Here is a 15,605-nt window from a genome sequence, read left to right as displayed (position 1 = left end):
CCATTTAGATACAATAAACTTTATAACCTGTAAGTTGATGAAAACGTAATGCGATGCACTTACTGCCTCAGATGCAGCTGTTCTAATGACGGACAAAACGCATATCTCTGTCATTCGCTGGTCAAAAACTAGATTTGATATTGATTTTCATAAAATGTTAATATTATAAAGACACGTGCAAGTGTCTGACCATATATAAAGCCACAATACAAACTTTGACACAGTGTTTATTTGAGAAAATACGAGGTTTCTGCTCGACTGAGACGATATGTAAATTTGTTGTTTTATCAAACAACATCATACAGCAACCTATATGACCTTATTGTGTTCCTACCTGACTTAAGCTTAAAGGTATAACGGAGGATTTTCCCGAATTTTAGAAAAGAACCGCCCTCTCCACTTTTTGAAAAAATGCACATGAGCAACACTCTACCTGCTCCTGAGAGGGAACGCCTATTAAACGTGTGCACGAGAGACATGCACGAGCTAATCATAGCTTACATTAACTTTTACTAGCAGTGATTTTAAATGGATTTCTCCAAATAGCATGCCAAACTTTACCTGTCGAGTAGAAACTTCGCGACTGAGGCATCAGTGGGAAGCCCAACCTGTGTTTTGAGCGCACACCACCGTGTGAGTCGTGTGCACGAGCACGTACGACGGCCTTACGTAAACATATCACCAGAATGATTGACACTTAGGAGGACCAATAGTCTTGATGATCCACCCGGAAAAAGAAAATCCTCCGCTATACCTTTAAGTTGAGTACTACTTTTAATATAATATCCGGTTTTAATATGCCATTTGAAGCAACGCATGTTTGTGCAATTTTGTTATTTTAGTGCTCAGTGGTGTGCCGTGGGATTTTTTTTTTTTTTTACTTATCAAAACCGTGCCAAAACACGAGTCTATAACTGGATTTCTTCAAACTAGATTCTATAAAGTACCATTTTTGATTGAAAAGAATCTCACCTCCAGAAACTGATGTTCTTATTATTCTCTCACTGGAGTGATCCCACAGGGGCAGTACATGAAAAAAAAAAAAAGAAGGTAGCTTTAAATTGCTCTCTATGATACTTCTGCAATCACGTTGTGTTAATTACACAGTGCTTGGCTTGTGGTGAAGAACACATTCCATCAAGTCTGTGCGTTTGTTTTTTTTCATCCTGACATTTTGGTGCCTGAAGCACTTCCACAAACTGAAATAACCCAGAATCACACAGACCTTGGATCATTTCCTTTTCTTAAAATGGCTGCCTGGCCCTTTCTGCCTGTGGGGCTTTTTGGGTTTTGGTTAAATGACTTTTAAGAAATGTATATCAGTCAATGCTTGTTTGTGTGAAACTTTTTAAGTTGACCTCCATTCTTCATATTTGAAGCATTTTAATTGCATTTCATGATATTTCTTTACCAGATCATTCCTTGATCCAATTGATGAATGTACCCTGCTAAATCAATTAATTTGTTGGTACCGTGTGTGTGTGTGTGTGTGTGTGTGTGTGTGTATATATATATATATATATATATATATAAAATGTATGCATATAAATGTATGAATATAACCTTGCACTGAATATTTTTTGCTAGATTTATTAGCTTGCTTGAACTCAAGGCACAAATCCACTATTAATCCAAGCCATCATCTTATTTTTCTACAAAAATCATTGATTTTATTGGGCCTATTTGTCTGTCATGGTCTTGGCAGTGAGGACTTGTCTCAGAACATCTGCTTGAGTCATTTAAATGCAAAACCATTGAAGACCCAGGTGAAATGAGCCAGCAGCAGCCGAACGTATTATTACCCGCATTATTGCCAGAAAATTGAGGTAATTTCACACACAAAAGAAATGTAACGTTTCATTATATGCATTTCTTCCACCAATCATGTGGGTGTTTTCGAAAGGGGTTTTGATGTGTAGTGCAAATGTGTCTTGTTCCAACTACAGTGGCTCAAATGTTGTATACTGACAGACGACCAACCAGTTTCGTTGTAGTTCTGCCTTTCTTACAATATTTAGAGATGACTTTGCTTGAGGAGCAACTGAAGTTGTCAAGATGAGTTTCAAAATAATCTTATCACACAGCTGAAGTTCTAAGCCGTGCAATGTCTTACTCTTGTTCCCAGCACTTGAATGAGAGCCCGCCACTCGAGAGGTCATGAATGGAGGGGCTGTGAATGTGCGGAGGGAACAGACTTTCAGGCTTACTGGCCCAATATTAGCCCACCACTGTCCAACCTGTGACATGTATCAGGCCAGACGCACCTTGAGACGCCGTGGCCCACGGGCCTGCTAAATGGATCTCTTTATTCTAGCAGTGGCAGGGGGGCATTTTTGTCTATTTGGTATCAGGGTCCAGAGTTTCTTTCCCCCCCCCTTGTCATCTCTCCTGAGGCTGCACTTACCACCACCACCCCCCATCCTTAAGTGCCGCTCGTTGGGAAGCGAACACAAAGGGGTGTTAGTATTCATTTTGTTTGTTTGCTCTGGACCTGTCAGCCTGTCACACAAAGCAGGCCAGATCAGAGCGGGCTGCTCCGCTCTCAATGGAACCCGAGGGGGTCCGCTCAGGAGAATGGGAGGGGGACATCTCTTCCCCAGCGTTGTTCCCACAGGGTAGGGTGGTCCACTGCCGAAAAGGGGGGGGGGGTAGCGGAGGGGGTACGAGGGCAGGGCAGGGGTTTACTGGGGCAGAAAGGAGGGTGTAGTTGTTTCAAAGCCAAGGGAGGCATGTGAGGATCATATCAATCACTCGCAGTTTTTGGAGGGAATAGTTATGAAAGAAAAGGATAGTTTGAGGGGGAGGGCGGGAGGGGAGGCTTCGTCTCCCTGTTCATGTCTCTGCTCTGTCCTTTCTCCTTAGTATATCTCCCTCTCCTCTCTCCCTCTCTCGGCCTCTTTGTGCCGAGGCCTTTCTGGACATCTGCCCAGACCTATACACAGGAAAAAATGAAACACTCAAGCCACCAGGCGTTTTGCCAAATAAAGGGCTGCAAAGAACTAGTCTCTGTGTGTGTGTGTGTGTGTGTGTGTGTGTGTGTGTGTGTGTGTGTGTGTGTGTGTGTGTGTGTGTGTGTGTGTGTGTGTGTGTGTAAGAGAGAGAGAGACGCAAGAGATGTCAAGGGTGCTTTTATTCTCGAGAGTTGGTAGTTTATTATTATTTTTTGGAGGCATCTTGTTCTTTATTGGAGCTTAGTCTGTAACCCAAAGTTCAGTTTCTAAAATCACAAAATATGTCTGACATAAATGCGACTTGTATAATGTTCTTTTATAAAGGTTTTTATCTATTACGAAGATTTAATTCGAGGGGTGGTATCGACAAACACGTAGGCCTATCATAGTCCTACGTAGGCGAAGATCGAATGCAAGGATCTGTTACACATGCATTTTATTTTTCAACTGTTAAGATTTAATTAAGACATAATCAGCTATGGCCCGGTTCCACAGACAGTGCTTAGATTAAGCCAGGATTATGCCTTTCTTCATTTAGGGCATTTAAGTAGCTTTTTAAAACGTGCTTTAGAAAAATACATTACTGGTGTAAATCTTGAGACAAAACAATGGTACTGACATATTTTAAGATATGTCAATGTAAGTTACTTTCAGATAAAACAGCTCAAACGCATTTTAGTCTGGGACTAGGCTTAAGCTTTGTCTGTGTAACTGAGGGAAAGTGTAGTAGTGTACCCTCTAAGATGGATATTTTGACATCATTTTGTGTGAATTTGTCCGTTCGAGCGCAAGATGACATGAAAGACGACCCAATTCAGCATTCGTGTGCTGTCTGAGACGTGGCTTTATTGTCGCACGTTCTGGATGTGCGCACAAAACTTCTCACACACCGCAAGAGTACCAAATTGAGTTCTTTCACGTCTTCTTGCATTTGCGCTTTAAGTTGGCAAGTCTTAAAAACACGTGCAAATGATAAACTTTGTGACGTTGCACCCACGTTATTTACCCACTAATTATTTTGACTAGTTTTGTACCAAGGCAATGATCTGAAGAGAAAACGCAAAAGTGATCACTTTTTATTCTACGTTTAGATGAGCGTTATGGGGGGGAAATATGCGTGCATATGGTGACGCAAAAGTGTGTGAAATTCAATGTAGTATGCACTCCAGGCGGCTAGGTGGCAATGTGAAGCACTGATCGGTGCCTTCACTGTTTCGCAGACTTTTGCGTTTTTACCGTTTAGACGGAATCGCGACGGTGGAGCGTTTTTAAGATTTCCACTCTGGAGGGTGGTTTCACTTTTTTGCGTTTTTAAGCCCCAAAAACGCCGTCGCCGTCTAAACGAAAGGCACATCTGATAAAATATTTTTACGTTTTCACCCGCGAGCGTTCTCGTGTAAACAGGGCCTAAGTACTAATGTACTAAGACAGTGATGTTAAAAGATCAAACTCAGTATATGCCTTATTGATGATGCATACTACATTCAGGCAAGCAGCTGAGTTCAGAATATAAATGCAGTGTGCTGAAATATGTTAAGCATTTTCCCATAAAAAAAAAACATTCCAAAGAAACTGCTTATTGTGGCTTAATGCCTTAAGACAGTGATATTGGAGGACAAAATTCTGTATAAACCTTATTAATAAAACATAGGCTACTATGTACACTTAAGTAAAATAACCCAGGATATAAAATGCATAGTGCATAAGTTTCATGTTAAGCATTTCCCATGAGGAAAACTCTTAATGTGCAAATTTTGTGTTGCATTCATATTCTGGACTCATCTTCTTGCCTGCATATAGTATGCATCATCTATAAGGTTTATAGTGAATTTGATCTTTTAATATCTTAGTATAGTGATAGATCCCAGAACCTGCAGTTTTTCACATATATTTGTTTTTCTTCTTCTGATAGATGATCGAAATATTTGTGGCTTGAAACAGAGAAAATTGACAGGCATGTGCAGCGGTTCTGTGGATGTTTTGCCCTCCAGGTCTCTAGACTGGTCACGTGACTGAAAACTATGAATTGAAGTCATCCCTGCAAACTGCTGTTAGAAGCTTCGGTTGCCATAGAAACGATCTGTGTCCTGAGTGCGCTCTTGGGACTGTACATGCCCATTGGCTTTACCAACTTTACAATTTTTTTTTGCTATTTAAGGATGTGAAAACAACATTTATAGGGGAGTTCATGTCAGGTTGCATTGCTGATTCGAAATATGTTATTTAAATGTGAGTTTGGGAAGCAGTTTTTGACATTTCAATATTTCCCCATTCAAGTAGATAGGAGTTGGGTCTTGATGTCCAAAATAGCTGCATTGTAAATATGGCCACCGACGAGTGAACTGACTTTCCTTGAAAGGGACTTTGGTATTGACCATGTATGCACAACATATCATTACCATATCGGTAATGAATTTGTATTAATATATATTAATTTTTATAATTTTTTGTTTAAAATATACTTTTTTTCATTTATCTGTTGATATTGGATTTTTAATGTGCTGGTCATTTCCTGTATTGTTGCATTTATATTACCTTTGCCATCATCTAATACTAACTTAGTTACTCTTTAAAAATACTACCAATTCCACAATTAAATGTAATTTTAAGTAAATCTCAAAATGAATATCCAATTTCATGTATATTATAATGTTGAAATTCACTTGTAGCCTTTAAAATGGTTGATTTAATTTGTAGTTTTACTTTTAATGTAGGCCTATTTAGATACAATTTTCATATTAAACTAACCATAACCATAAACTTGGCTTGTCAGCATTGGCCAGAATTCCGGGGCATCCCTAGTATCGGCATATGCTTCCGGATTCAGTGCATGTTGTTGTAATACATTTGGCAAAATGCAATATATAGCAATGCAGATCATGTATAATGAACAGAAAAATATTGTTTAAAAATTTTTTTAAGTAATGATGCAATACTGTGAGAAAAAGATAATTCAGTGTGTGAAGTCCTAGAAGTTTTCTTGCGTTGTGATACATGACTTTCTGCATGGCTGAAGTTGCTGATTTACTGTCTGTCTTATTAATGGTGTTTAGTCTGGCTGTATCTGATATGGCAGGTAAGCAGAGGACGTCCATCTATATACTGATCAAGAACCTTTCACCTTCCCAGATTAAAAGCTAACTCCAAACCAGCAGAAAACGTTCAGCTCAAATCAGCATAAAACGGCCACTTACAGTAAAAGTCTTGGCTTTTCATTGTTGATAATGGAAGTGAGCAAGGTATGGTTTTCATCAGGCCTTTGCCCCTCAGTCTCCCCCCAGCCCTCTACCGCCGCACCGCTCTCTCATTCCTGTGGTGCATTCTACAAACACGAGAAATGCCAAATGGAATTCTTCATCTGGATAAGGGGATTTAGTGAGGTGATCTATTGTAAACAGTCTGAGACTGATTGATTTTCTGAAAGCACTGGGTGACGACATAATGACCCCTGGCTATATGCCACAAATTGTGTCAACTGCATGATGCTGAAATACATCAAAATGTAAGGTCACAGTGCAATTACTACAGCTCATACTTTGGTTTAGGAGGTTTTCAAAACCCTTCACCCGAAGTATTAAACTTCAGAGCGTAATTAGTCTTGCACTGTTTGTGCTACGAATGGGAATGATGCCTCAAATCGTGTACTTGGTTGAGATGTGTGCTATTTCAAAAGATAAGGACCACTAAGATGTAAGATATTTTAAAATGATTGTTATTAAAATAAATTAATACTTTTATTCGGCAAGGATGCATTAAATTGATCAAAAGTGACAGTAAAAACATTTATAATTTTACAGATTTTTCTTTTCTGTTTTGATCAAACAATGTATGTTTCCACAAAAATGTTTAGCAGCACAACTGCTTTCAACATTGATAAGAAATGTTTCTTAAACATAAAATCAGCATATGTGAATGATTTCTGAAGGATCATGTGACTGAGTAATGTGTAAATGACTGCTGAAAATTCAGCTCTAATTGTAAAATATATTAAAATAGAAAAAAGTTCTTTTAAATTGTAATTATATTTCATGATATTACTTATTTTTGATCAAATAAATGCTGCATTGGTGCTGCATCACAAGAGACGTCTTTCATAAAAATGACAAAATCTTACCGATCCCAACCTTTGGAATGGTAGTGTACTTTTGTAAGCGATAATGTGATTTTCACTTACAGTATCGGACAATAAAACAGGTGAAAAATATCTGATACATTATCAGCTACCCAAAACACCCTGGCAACTGCCTGGCATAATGCAAACAACCACTCAGTACCACTTAGCAACACCCTAGCTGTAACGTTTGGTTTGGTTTTCAGTTTCCGTTTCCAAGGACTTTTAGTTTGTATTTCCTTGTTTTCCTTGGTTTAGTTTTTTTTCCCCTTTGTTCTGCCAGTTTGTTTCTACAGTTACTGATTATGTTGTTCACCTGTGTCTTGTTGAGTTCCTTGTTATTCTGTGTATTTAGTTCCCTTGGTTTGCTCAGTTCATTGTCCTGTATTGTCTTACCCATGTCTTAAGCTGTTATACGTTGATTTTCACGGTTGTGTGTTACGGTTTATGTTTTTGTTTGCAATAAAATTCTTTCCAAGGCAAGATCCACTTCTCTTTGTCTTTGCCTCACCTGCATCATGACACTAGCATCATGATAGTGTTTTTTACAGACAAGCACCACTCATATTTCTACTGAAAAGGAAAAAATCTTTGCAGATTTGCAGTAAATGCATCACGCAAGTCTAAAAAGTTAGAATACTTGTATATAAAATGTGTACTATATATATATATATATATATATATATATATATATATATATGTATATGTGTGTGTGTGTGTGTATATGTATACATATATATATATATATATATATATATATATATATATATATATATATGTATATATGTGTGTATATATATATATATATATATATATATATATATATATATATGTATATATATATGTGTGTGTGTATATATATATATATATATATATATATGTGTGTATATATATATATATATATATATATGTGTGTATATATATATATATATATATATATATATATATAAACTGTCAAGCATTAAAGCTTAGATGTAATTAATTTGCCTTGGTATTGTAAAGCATATTTCTTAAACTTTAGCAGTAAACAAACCTCATTTATGCCACATATGGAGGTTAGTCATAAACCATAGAGTCGAGTTGCAGACTGAACGCAGCTGTGGAAAGACATTAGTCACGGAGCTATATGATTCCTGCTAATGACCCCTGCTGACTGTTCTCATTAGTGCAGGTGGAGGATACTTCATTTTACTGATGTCCTGCTTGCCATGTTGCTTCATTTTTTTTAAGAAGGGACTAAAACCCCCTTTCTCTCTGTTAATATTTAGATTTAAATTAGCAGTTTCTTTATAGCATTCATGCAGGACTAGTGAATCTGCACATTTCTTGCAGGTGATGGAAGGTGTCTAGCAATGAAGCAACTAGACCTTAAGAGCTGGCACACTCCGCTACTTAATAAATCCATTGGTAAATGTCTGTTTATTGTCAGTCTATCTGTCATTGTGACTCTGCTCCTCTCCACACAATGTCCATAAACCAGTAAAGTAGCACTCAATGGATTTCTTATTATCACTTGAGCTGAAGTTCATAGCGGCTTGGCTTCGAAAGCAACCATTAAACGACACAGATGTTCCTTGAATCTGAGCTTCTTCAGTTGTTGGCGTCTGGCACATGGCAGGATGGCATCAAAATGCTGCTACGTCCTATTATCCTCTATTCAGCCTCTGAACCGCCACAAATGTTTCATTATCAATTCACGTATTCATGCTGCATCTCTGCTGCAAACTGGGCACTCTATTTAGTTTGTGCCAGATGCATTGTTAAAGCCGCGGCTTAACGTATCCGTTGACGTTTTATAATGGGTCTCAGAATGAGCCCATCTTTTCCTCTTCATTCTTCATCATCCAGATGGGTCTTCTCTGAAGATAGAGGAACTTGCTCATATTGTGACGAGTCAAAAAAAATACCAATCGTTGATATTGTGGCAACCAATAGACACGCTCGGGGAGGAGGGTGGTCCGGATACCTTCTTTTATCATATCTCTGAAGATGCTGGCAGTTTTATCTCTTATATGTTAGCGGCAGATTGAGCGCTCTGCCGTTGCTGCCTACGGTCTGTTAATCAGTCAGGGCGGATGAGTTCAGAGGGCCTGGTGGGACTGCTCATAATTAATTATTCCCCACATCAACAAACACACAGCGTGACTGGAACTTTAAAGCCAATTGCCATGATTACGGAGGCTAATAGTATTAAAAGCCAAATTAAGAGATGAGAGAGTACAGCAGTGTAGCCAATGAGAGAGAGAAGGGCTCGTTTGTGTTTGCCCCTCTCCACCAATCAATCTAATTCATCATTAAAAGTTGAGAGAGTGAGAGAGTGCGAAATTGAAATGGCTGCTAATTGTTTCTCTTGTCAAACAGCTCATTTTCATGCTAATTCTGAGTATTAGCAAAGAGTGATGGTGTTAAACGCAAACCATTCCCTAACTAGACGTTCATTGAGGGTCGCAATATTACGATTATTTTATTTTTTTTAAGAAGTAGATCCTTAAGTTTTCTTGTTTTTTAAATGTTATGTCAAATGTTAAGTCAACATGAAATCATAATTTACCCTATTTATTTTCTTAATGCATGTTCCTGGTTGTTTTGTGAATGATTCATGAAAAATGTGTTTCTTCGCAATTTGTTTTCAAAATATGATCACTTATCAAATACTTTTTTCTCATGATGTCACAGATAGTGTGGTCTCATGGATTATGCCAATATCCAAATAGCTGTTTGGCCATTTTTTTGTTTGTTTTTTTGCCAACTCTAGTATGCAATGATGGAAATTACCTTCTTTTTTTTCTTTTTTTTTTTTTTTATAACCCAGCGGTCCAACACACTTTCCTGGAAGTTTCTTGCAGAGATGGTCTTATTATTGGGAGATACGAGGATCCATGGCTCTTACCATTGGAAAAAACCTCACCGCTAACTTGGATCACGTGTGCCGTGATAACCAATCACATTACAGCCTTGATGTCATTGAATTTCGTTCAGAGTTGTGGGACAGTCAATCACTGTTTGCAGATAGTATAGAAACGAATGAGAAGTGCCATAAACTGAATCATACCTGTTGCACAGTTGTCCGTGACTTCTCTTATAAAACTGAATTTTTTCGGTTTAAACTCTAAAAATAGATCAATTCAAAATGAATGTTCAAGAGCAAATATGTTGAAGATTAGTGGACAGGCTGACGATTAATTAAATTTAATGACGATTTCCTCACAAAAGCGGTTTATTCAGCGTAGTAAAGCCTCTCCTCCATTGACATCCTTTCATTTTATTTTGTTTTTTACAGGCCTCTTGTCTCCTTCCCTGCTTACCGCAGCGTTAGCTAGCATTACACTTTTTCCGGCTAAGGTTGCAGGCTTGCCTTCAAGTGGCTTTGTTTCTAATAAGTCTGAAGATCTTGATTAGCTGGTTTCATGTGTGTTTAATAAGGGTTGGAGCTAAACTCTGCAGGACAGTGGCCCTCCAGGAGCAGGTTTGGACACCACTGGAATATCCTATTTAATTCAGAAATGTATCATTATGAAAGTAGAATGGGTTGCATATTAAAGTTCATTTTGCATTGATATCAATTTTATGCTTAGCCTAAGCACTAAAATGCCACTTTACTTATTGATCTTTAACACATTCAAGCCTAAGAAACAGCAAAGTATACTTCAATACTACATCATGTGCCCATATGGAGACAATAAGGGAAAAACCACTGTAAACCTATACAGGCTGCTTGTATAAAGTGCATTATATCAAAATTATATTGATATATAATTGATATATTGAATTATATCTATTGATATATCATGAGACTTAATTAAAATTGCTATTACAATTACAAAGCTTTTATGAGGCACTTAACACACTCTTGATCACATCATAAAAGCTTTTAGATTTGTGATATGCATGTACGTTGTAATCCACTGTGTCAAACTAGTGGGCATTTTGACTGTCCGAGGATGGATTTAAAGATGCCTCAAGTCCTGTAACTAGAGCTAGATTTTCCAGATCAGGTGATTGACACTCTATCCAGGTTTGTGTTGTCATCAATCGGGTGTCACATTACCCATGGCCACCATGGCATGAGGGATGTCTAACAACTCAGCGCTGGCTTTCACTAACCAATTCAGAAAGTGTTACTGAGACCGTGTTACAAAGGCTGTAATTTGACCAATTAGCCCCGTGGCTAGCACACTGTCGTTTGGTCAGAAAACAAAGCTGACCTGCTGTCATGTTAATCGAACTATAAAAGCTTGTGGGATTGCAGGGATGACATGAACGAAAGAAATGACCCCTTCACAATATTGCATTTGTGGTGTGCCGGTTGCAATTTGTGTAGCAGCGCTGCTTCTACAAGCTGTTATTGCATCGTTTGTCAAAGTTTGGATGTGTCCAAACTTCCAGAGTCACGCCAAGCTGTGTTGATCCAGCATCAGACTTGTGGACTGCTCATCTGTCAGTCTGAAAGGCAAACAGTGAGCTCTTGCATCAGGACAGGCAGGATTTAGTGGAGGGTAGAGCAAGTTTGGCCGGGTATCAGTCGGGCAAAGTTGCATGTTTGGCTCGCTGCATTTCTGTCTATTTTCAGTGGCTCTGACTCACAGTATCCCATGGTTACCAAACACATAAGAGGCCAATGAGGTTTTGGCTGGCCAATTACCATGGCGGTGATGGAGGGGGAAAAAATGAAGAGAACAACAAGAGCAAGCAAGAAATGGAAGAGGGAAAAAGGGGGTATCGAGGGCTCCACGAGGATGCCAAACCTAGCTTATTATTATGCAAGAGACTCTGTAATCTCGGCTGCCTTCTCCCTGTCTGTTTATCTGGTCTGAGACTGACTCGTCTCCTGCAGTTCTGGGCTTTGAGTGCAATGGTGTCCGCCAGGATTTGGTGCCTACTGCGCCAGACTGCCCAGTGGCCCTGCCAGAACTGCTGCTCTGTTTACAACAGATAGGAAGTGCTCATTAGAGGGCTCATAAGTCATTTATGACTGCAGAGATTTTTATTATCTGGTGAGGGACTCACTTGTCAACACATTGACACAATATGGTATGGTGTATTTACACTGAGCAATGGCATATTTGTAACGTACGACTGCTGAACACCATCTCCAGTTTCATTATTTTCTTTTTCTGATTTTAATTCATTTGAATTGTGGGTTTGACACTTGTTATTTGAAAGGGAACTCTATTTACGTGTCATATTCATGTCAGAATACAAACTGGAAATTTTTTATTCTGGTGAAAGAAATGGAATATGACAGGCAAACGATAAAGATGATGGATATTGAGGTTCCCAATGAGTATTTAGAATAGTATTTGCATCATCAATGGCGAGGTTACACCATATACACCTTTTTTTATTTTTTTTATAATGCCATTTAGGCAAATTAAAGGGCGGCCAGGAGACTTGGCATTCAGCAGCAGAGACTGTATCCTGTGGGCCGGGGGAGACCGCAAATTCCTCATAGGATTACAGGATTAGGAATCTGAAAGGTGATGCAGTTTCTCACAGATGGGGGAAATAAAAAGGACAAGGCTGGCAGAGGAGTGATCCCTCATTAATGTCTGCTTCCCTCTAATTAAAAACTACTGATTGAATGATATTGGAGAGGATTAGGCTGAGGGATGACTCCTGAAACACACACGCACACATGCAAGTCAAAAGCATGCTAGGATATTTTAGGTGAGGGCTGTGCACGGCAGATAAAAGTCTTGCCTGCCTTCTTTCAGGAGCTGGTTAAGAGTTAAGTGATGCATTACTCTTGGCTGATTAGAGGAGGAACAAAAAGCTCTTCCAAATAGTGTGAAAGGTTGGCCGGCGGTCACCATTATAAAGTTTGCCAGTGGACTCCATAATTGTCTGTGGTCATTTAACCTGTCAAAGGTAGCTCCCGTTGTTCTCAGATTGGTTTTAAGGGAAATAAATTTAAAAGACAACCAAACTGCTGTTCTCTTTCCTCCTTATCTATCTGTACTTTAAAGATTTGGGTTTTATTTTGGTCACTTTTGGAACAACTATTCATAAAAGAGTGGAGAACGGGAAAATGAGGGGGTAAAGAGAGAGAAACTGGATTGGGAAATGGTGCAAGTCAGGTTGTAGCTCCCATTGCCAGACTCAATGGGTTGGCACTAACTAACTTAAACAATTAGTAGTACATCAAAACACCTTTAGAAACGGCTTAGAAAACGACCCACAAAACCTTGTACCATGGTAGCGAGTGTTTCAGAGGCAAGTACACCCCTCACATTTTCTTCAGTAAACGAAAAAATCTAGCTAATTAGTAAAAAAAAGTCATTAGTCAGTTATACCTAAAGTGAATAATAGGGTTGTAACGGTATGAGATTTTCACGGTATGATAATCGTCTCAGAAAATATCACGGTTTCATGATATACGGTATTAAACAATCATTATTATTATTTTAATCATCTGCTACAATGGCTCTTAAATGAATGAAAACAGATAGGGTTTTTTGGTTGAACATATGGTTTATTAAAACAAACTTTTTGGTATGAGTCTACCTTTTGAAAAAATAAGAAAGAAAAAATTAATTCCCAATTGAACAAACATATCTAATCAATTGAATTCATAAAACCTTAACTTATTTTTATTCTTAATTTATTAATTATTATTTCAGATAATTATAAGATAGTAGAGTCTTATAAAATGTATTTCCTCAGAAATTCTGGGTAACTTGTCTGATATAATTTGTCTGGATTCTATGATTTAATACAAATACATTATTGAAAATGCAATCAGATGAAATGTAACAACTTTTGTTTGTCTGGATAGGTTTACTAAATTAAAACAGACAAAAAACTATATTTCTTAATGTTTAAATACACTTTATTATTGTTGTTGTTATAACTAAGCTATATTCTATTGTACAATAGTAACATTTCTTTAAGCTAAATCGAACTTTTATTTTGACAGGTTGTACTAAACACCTATGAGTTTCAGTCAGAGTGTATTTGATGATGATTCTTTTAAATAAAAGCAGAGCAGCTCTGGATATGTTCATGTGTTCACGTCCTCATATTTGAGTGAGACAGCAGACGCTTTAAACACCATGAGCGTCACACATACTTGTACTAGGCGAAATGGCGCTGCTCATTCACACAGAACAAGCAGAATATAGTTTTACAGTATAGCATTGTTTTCCGCTGTATATTAATAGACACACTCATAGCGATTTGGATTAATTTACCATTTAGAAATTTAAATATGTTCGACATATTTCCTCCTTTTGCAGCCACTCTTCGTCCATTTTTCTAGACACAGCTGACCTGTTGAAGTTTCCGAATGCCTTCCTACAGTTGCGTAATAAAAGCGGGCTTCCCACACAAAAAAACGTACATGTCTCATTAGTATGAGAGAAAAAAAAAAACAGATTTTAACTGTCGGTCTCGGGTCGAGCTCGGACATATCTTTATGCCTGTCGGACTCGGGTCGGGTTGGGTTACTGCTCTGTCGGACGCGGGCCGGGCTCGGACAGAAAAATTCCCGATCAGCACTCTAAACAGGATATCCATCTTCGAGGATAATCCCGCGTTCGTTTTTCAGATGACAAAAGTGTTTGTTTTCGGCGGGGGGAAAGGAGATTCGAATTCGCAGCCTCTGTCTGCTGCACATGTATTGGGTGGAGTCTAAGCAGTCAAGTGAAAAGAAGTTGCATATGCGCAGATGAGATCTGGTTTAATTTTTTTTTTTTTTTTTTTTAAACCGTGGATTAGCAAATGTTTACGATATGATAATCGTACATGCCAATATCGTGATAAATCGCCATACCGGTATACCGTTACAACCCTAGTGAATAAGATTTTGTGTCAAATAAGAGATGCAGTTGTGAGCTTTTACAATGTGCTTTTTCTTTGGTTTCTTTGTAGTTCAGCTCAGTTCAGCTCACTTTCACTGTTATTTTAAGATGGGCCTTTCATAACTCCAGAATGTCATCTTCCAAGGGAACTTACTTATACTCTTCTAAACTCTTTTACCACATTTGTCTTTCCATGCATTTCTTTAGTTTATGTCAGAAATTCTGTGACCCAAACAAACCAGACTCCAGGAGACTAAATCATCTTTTACTGATGTAATCAGACTTGTCAGTGCCAAAGTAACATAACTTATTCCTACCACTTTCTTAAAGCTCTTTAAGCTTTAAACAATTAAAGACTCTTTGTACCATGATTCTCAATTGGTTCTTTTGTTGTTATTTTTTCTTCATTTATTTTATGCAGTAACCTAAGTAGGTACAATTTGTATTTTCTAAAGTTACATTTTGCATTTAGTCTTTTTGGTGTCTTTCCTGTTGTGAGCCTGTTGAAAACACTGGGACCCCAGATGTAAACTAATCTGAAACCGCAGCATAGACTGTCTTAGCCTCAGCTGCAGAGCTCTGAAATGGAAGTTGACCTGCTGAAAAACAAAACTGTGGTTAAACTTCATTACCGCCTGTAGCTGTTGGCTTTGAAAACAGGATGGCTTTACAGAACATATCCTAGTATCAAGTGCTGATCTTGCAATACGTTATTTCTAACAGACCAAACCACAAGTCTCAAAG

At 38.1% G+C, this 15,605-nt stretch overlaps 1 protein-coding gene across 1 annotated transcript in view; it reads left to right on the top strand.

Annotated features, from left to right (window-relative positions):
* Positions 1–15,605, top strand: part of setbp1 (SET binding protein 1) — a 72,497-nt gene that overhangs the window by 46,187 nt on the left and 10,705 nt on the right. The gene's annotated exons all lie outside the window — the stretch shown is intronic.

This window comes from Rutilus rutilus (genome assembly GCF_951802725.1).
Source record: "Rutilus rutilus genome assembly, chromosome: 7".
NCBI classification, from domain to species: Eukaryota; Metazoa; Chordata; class Actinopteri; order Cypriniformes; family Leuciscidae; genus Rutilus; species Rutilus rutilus.
Note: the sequence above shows the minus strand (reverse complement) of the source record. Positions and strands in the feature narration are given on the sequence as shown.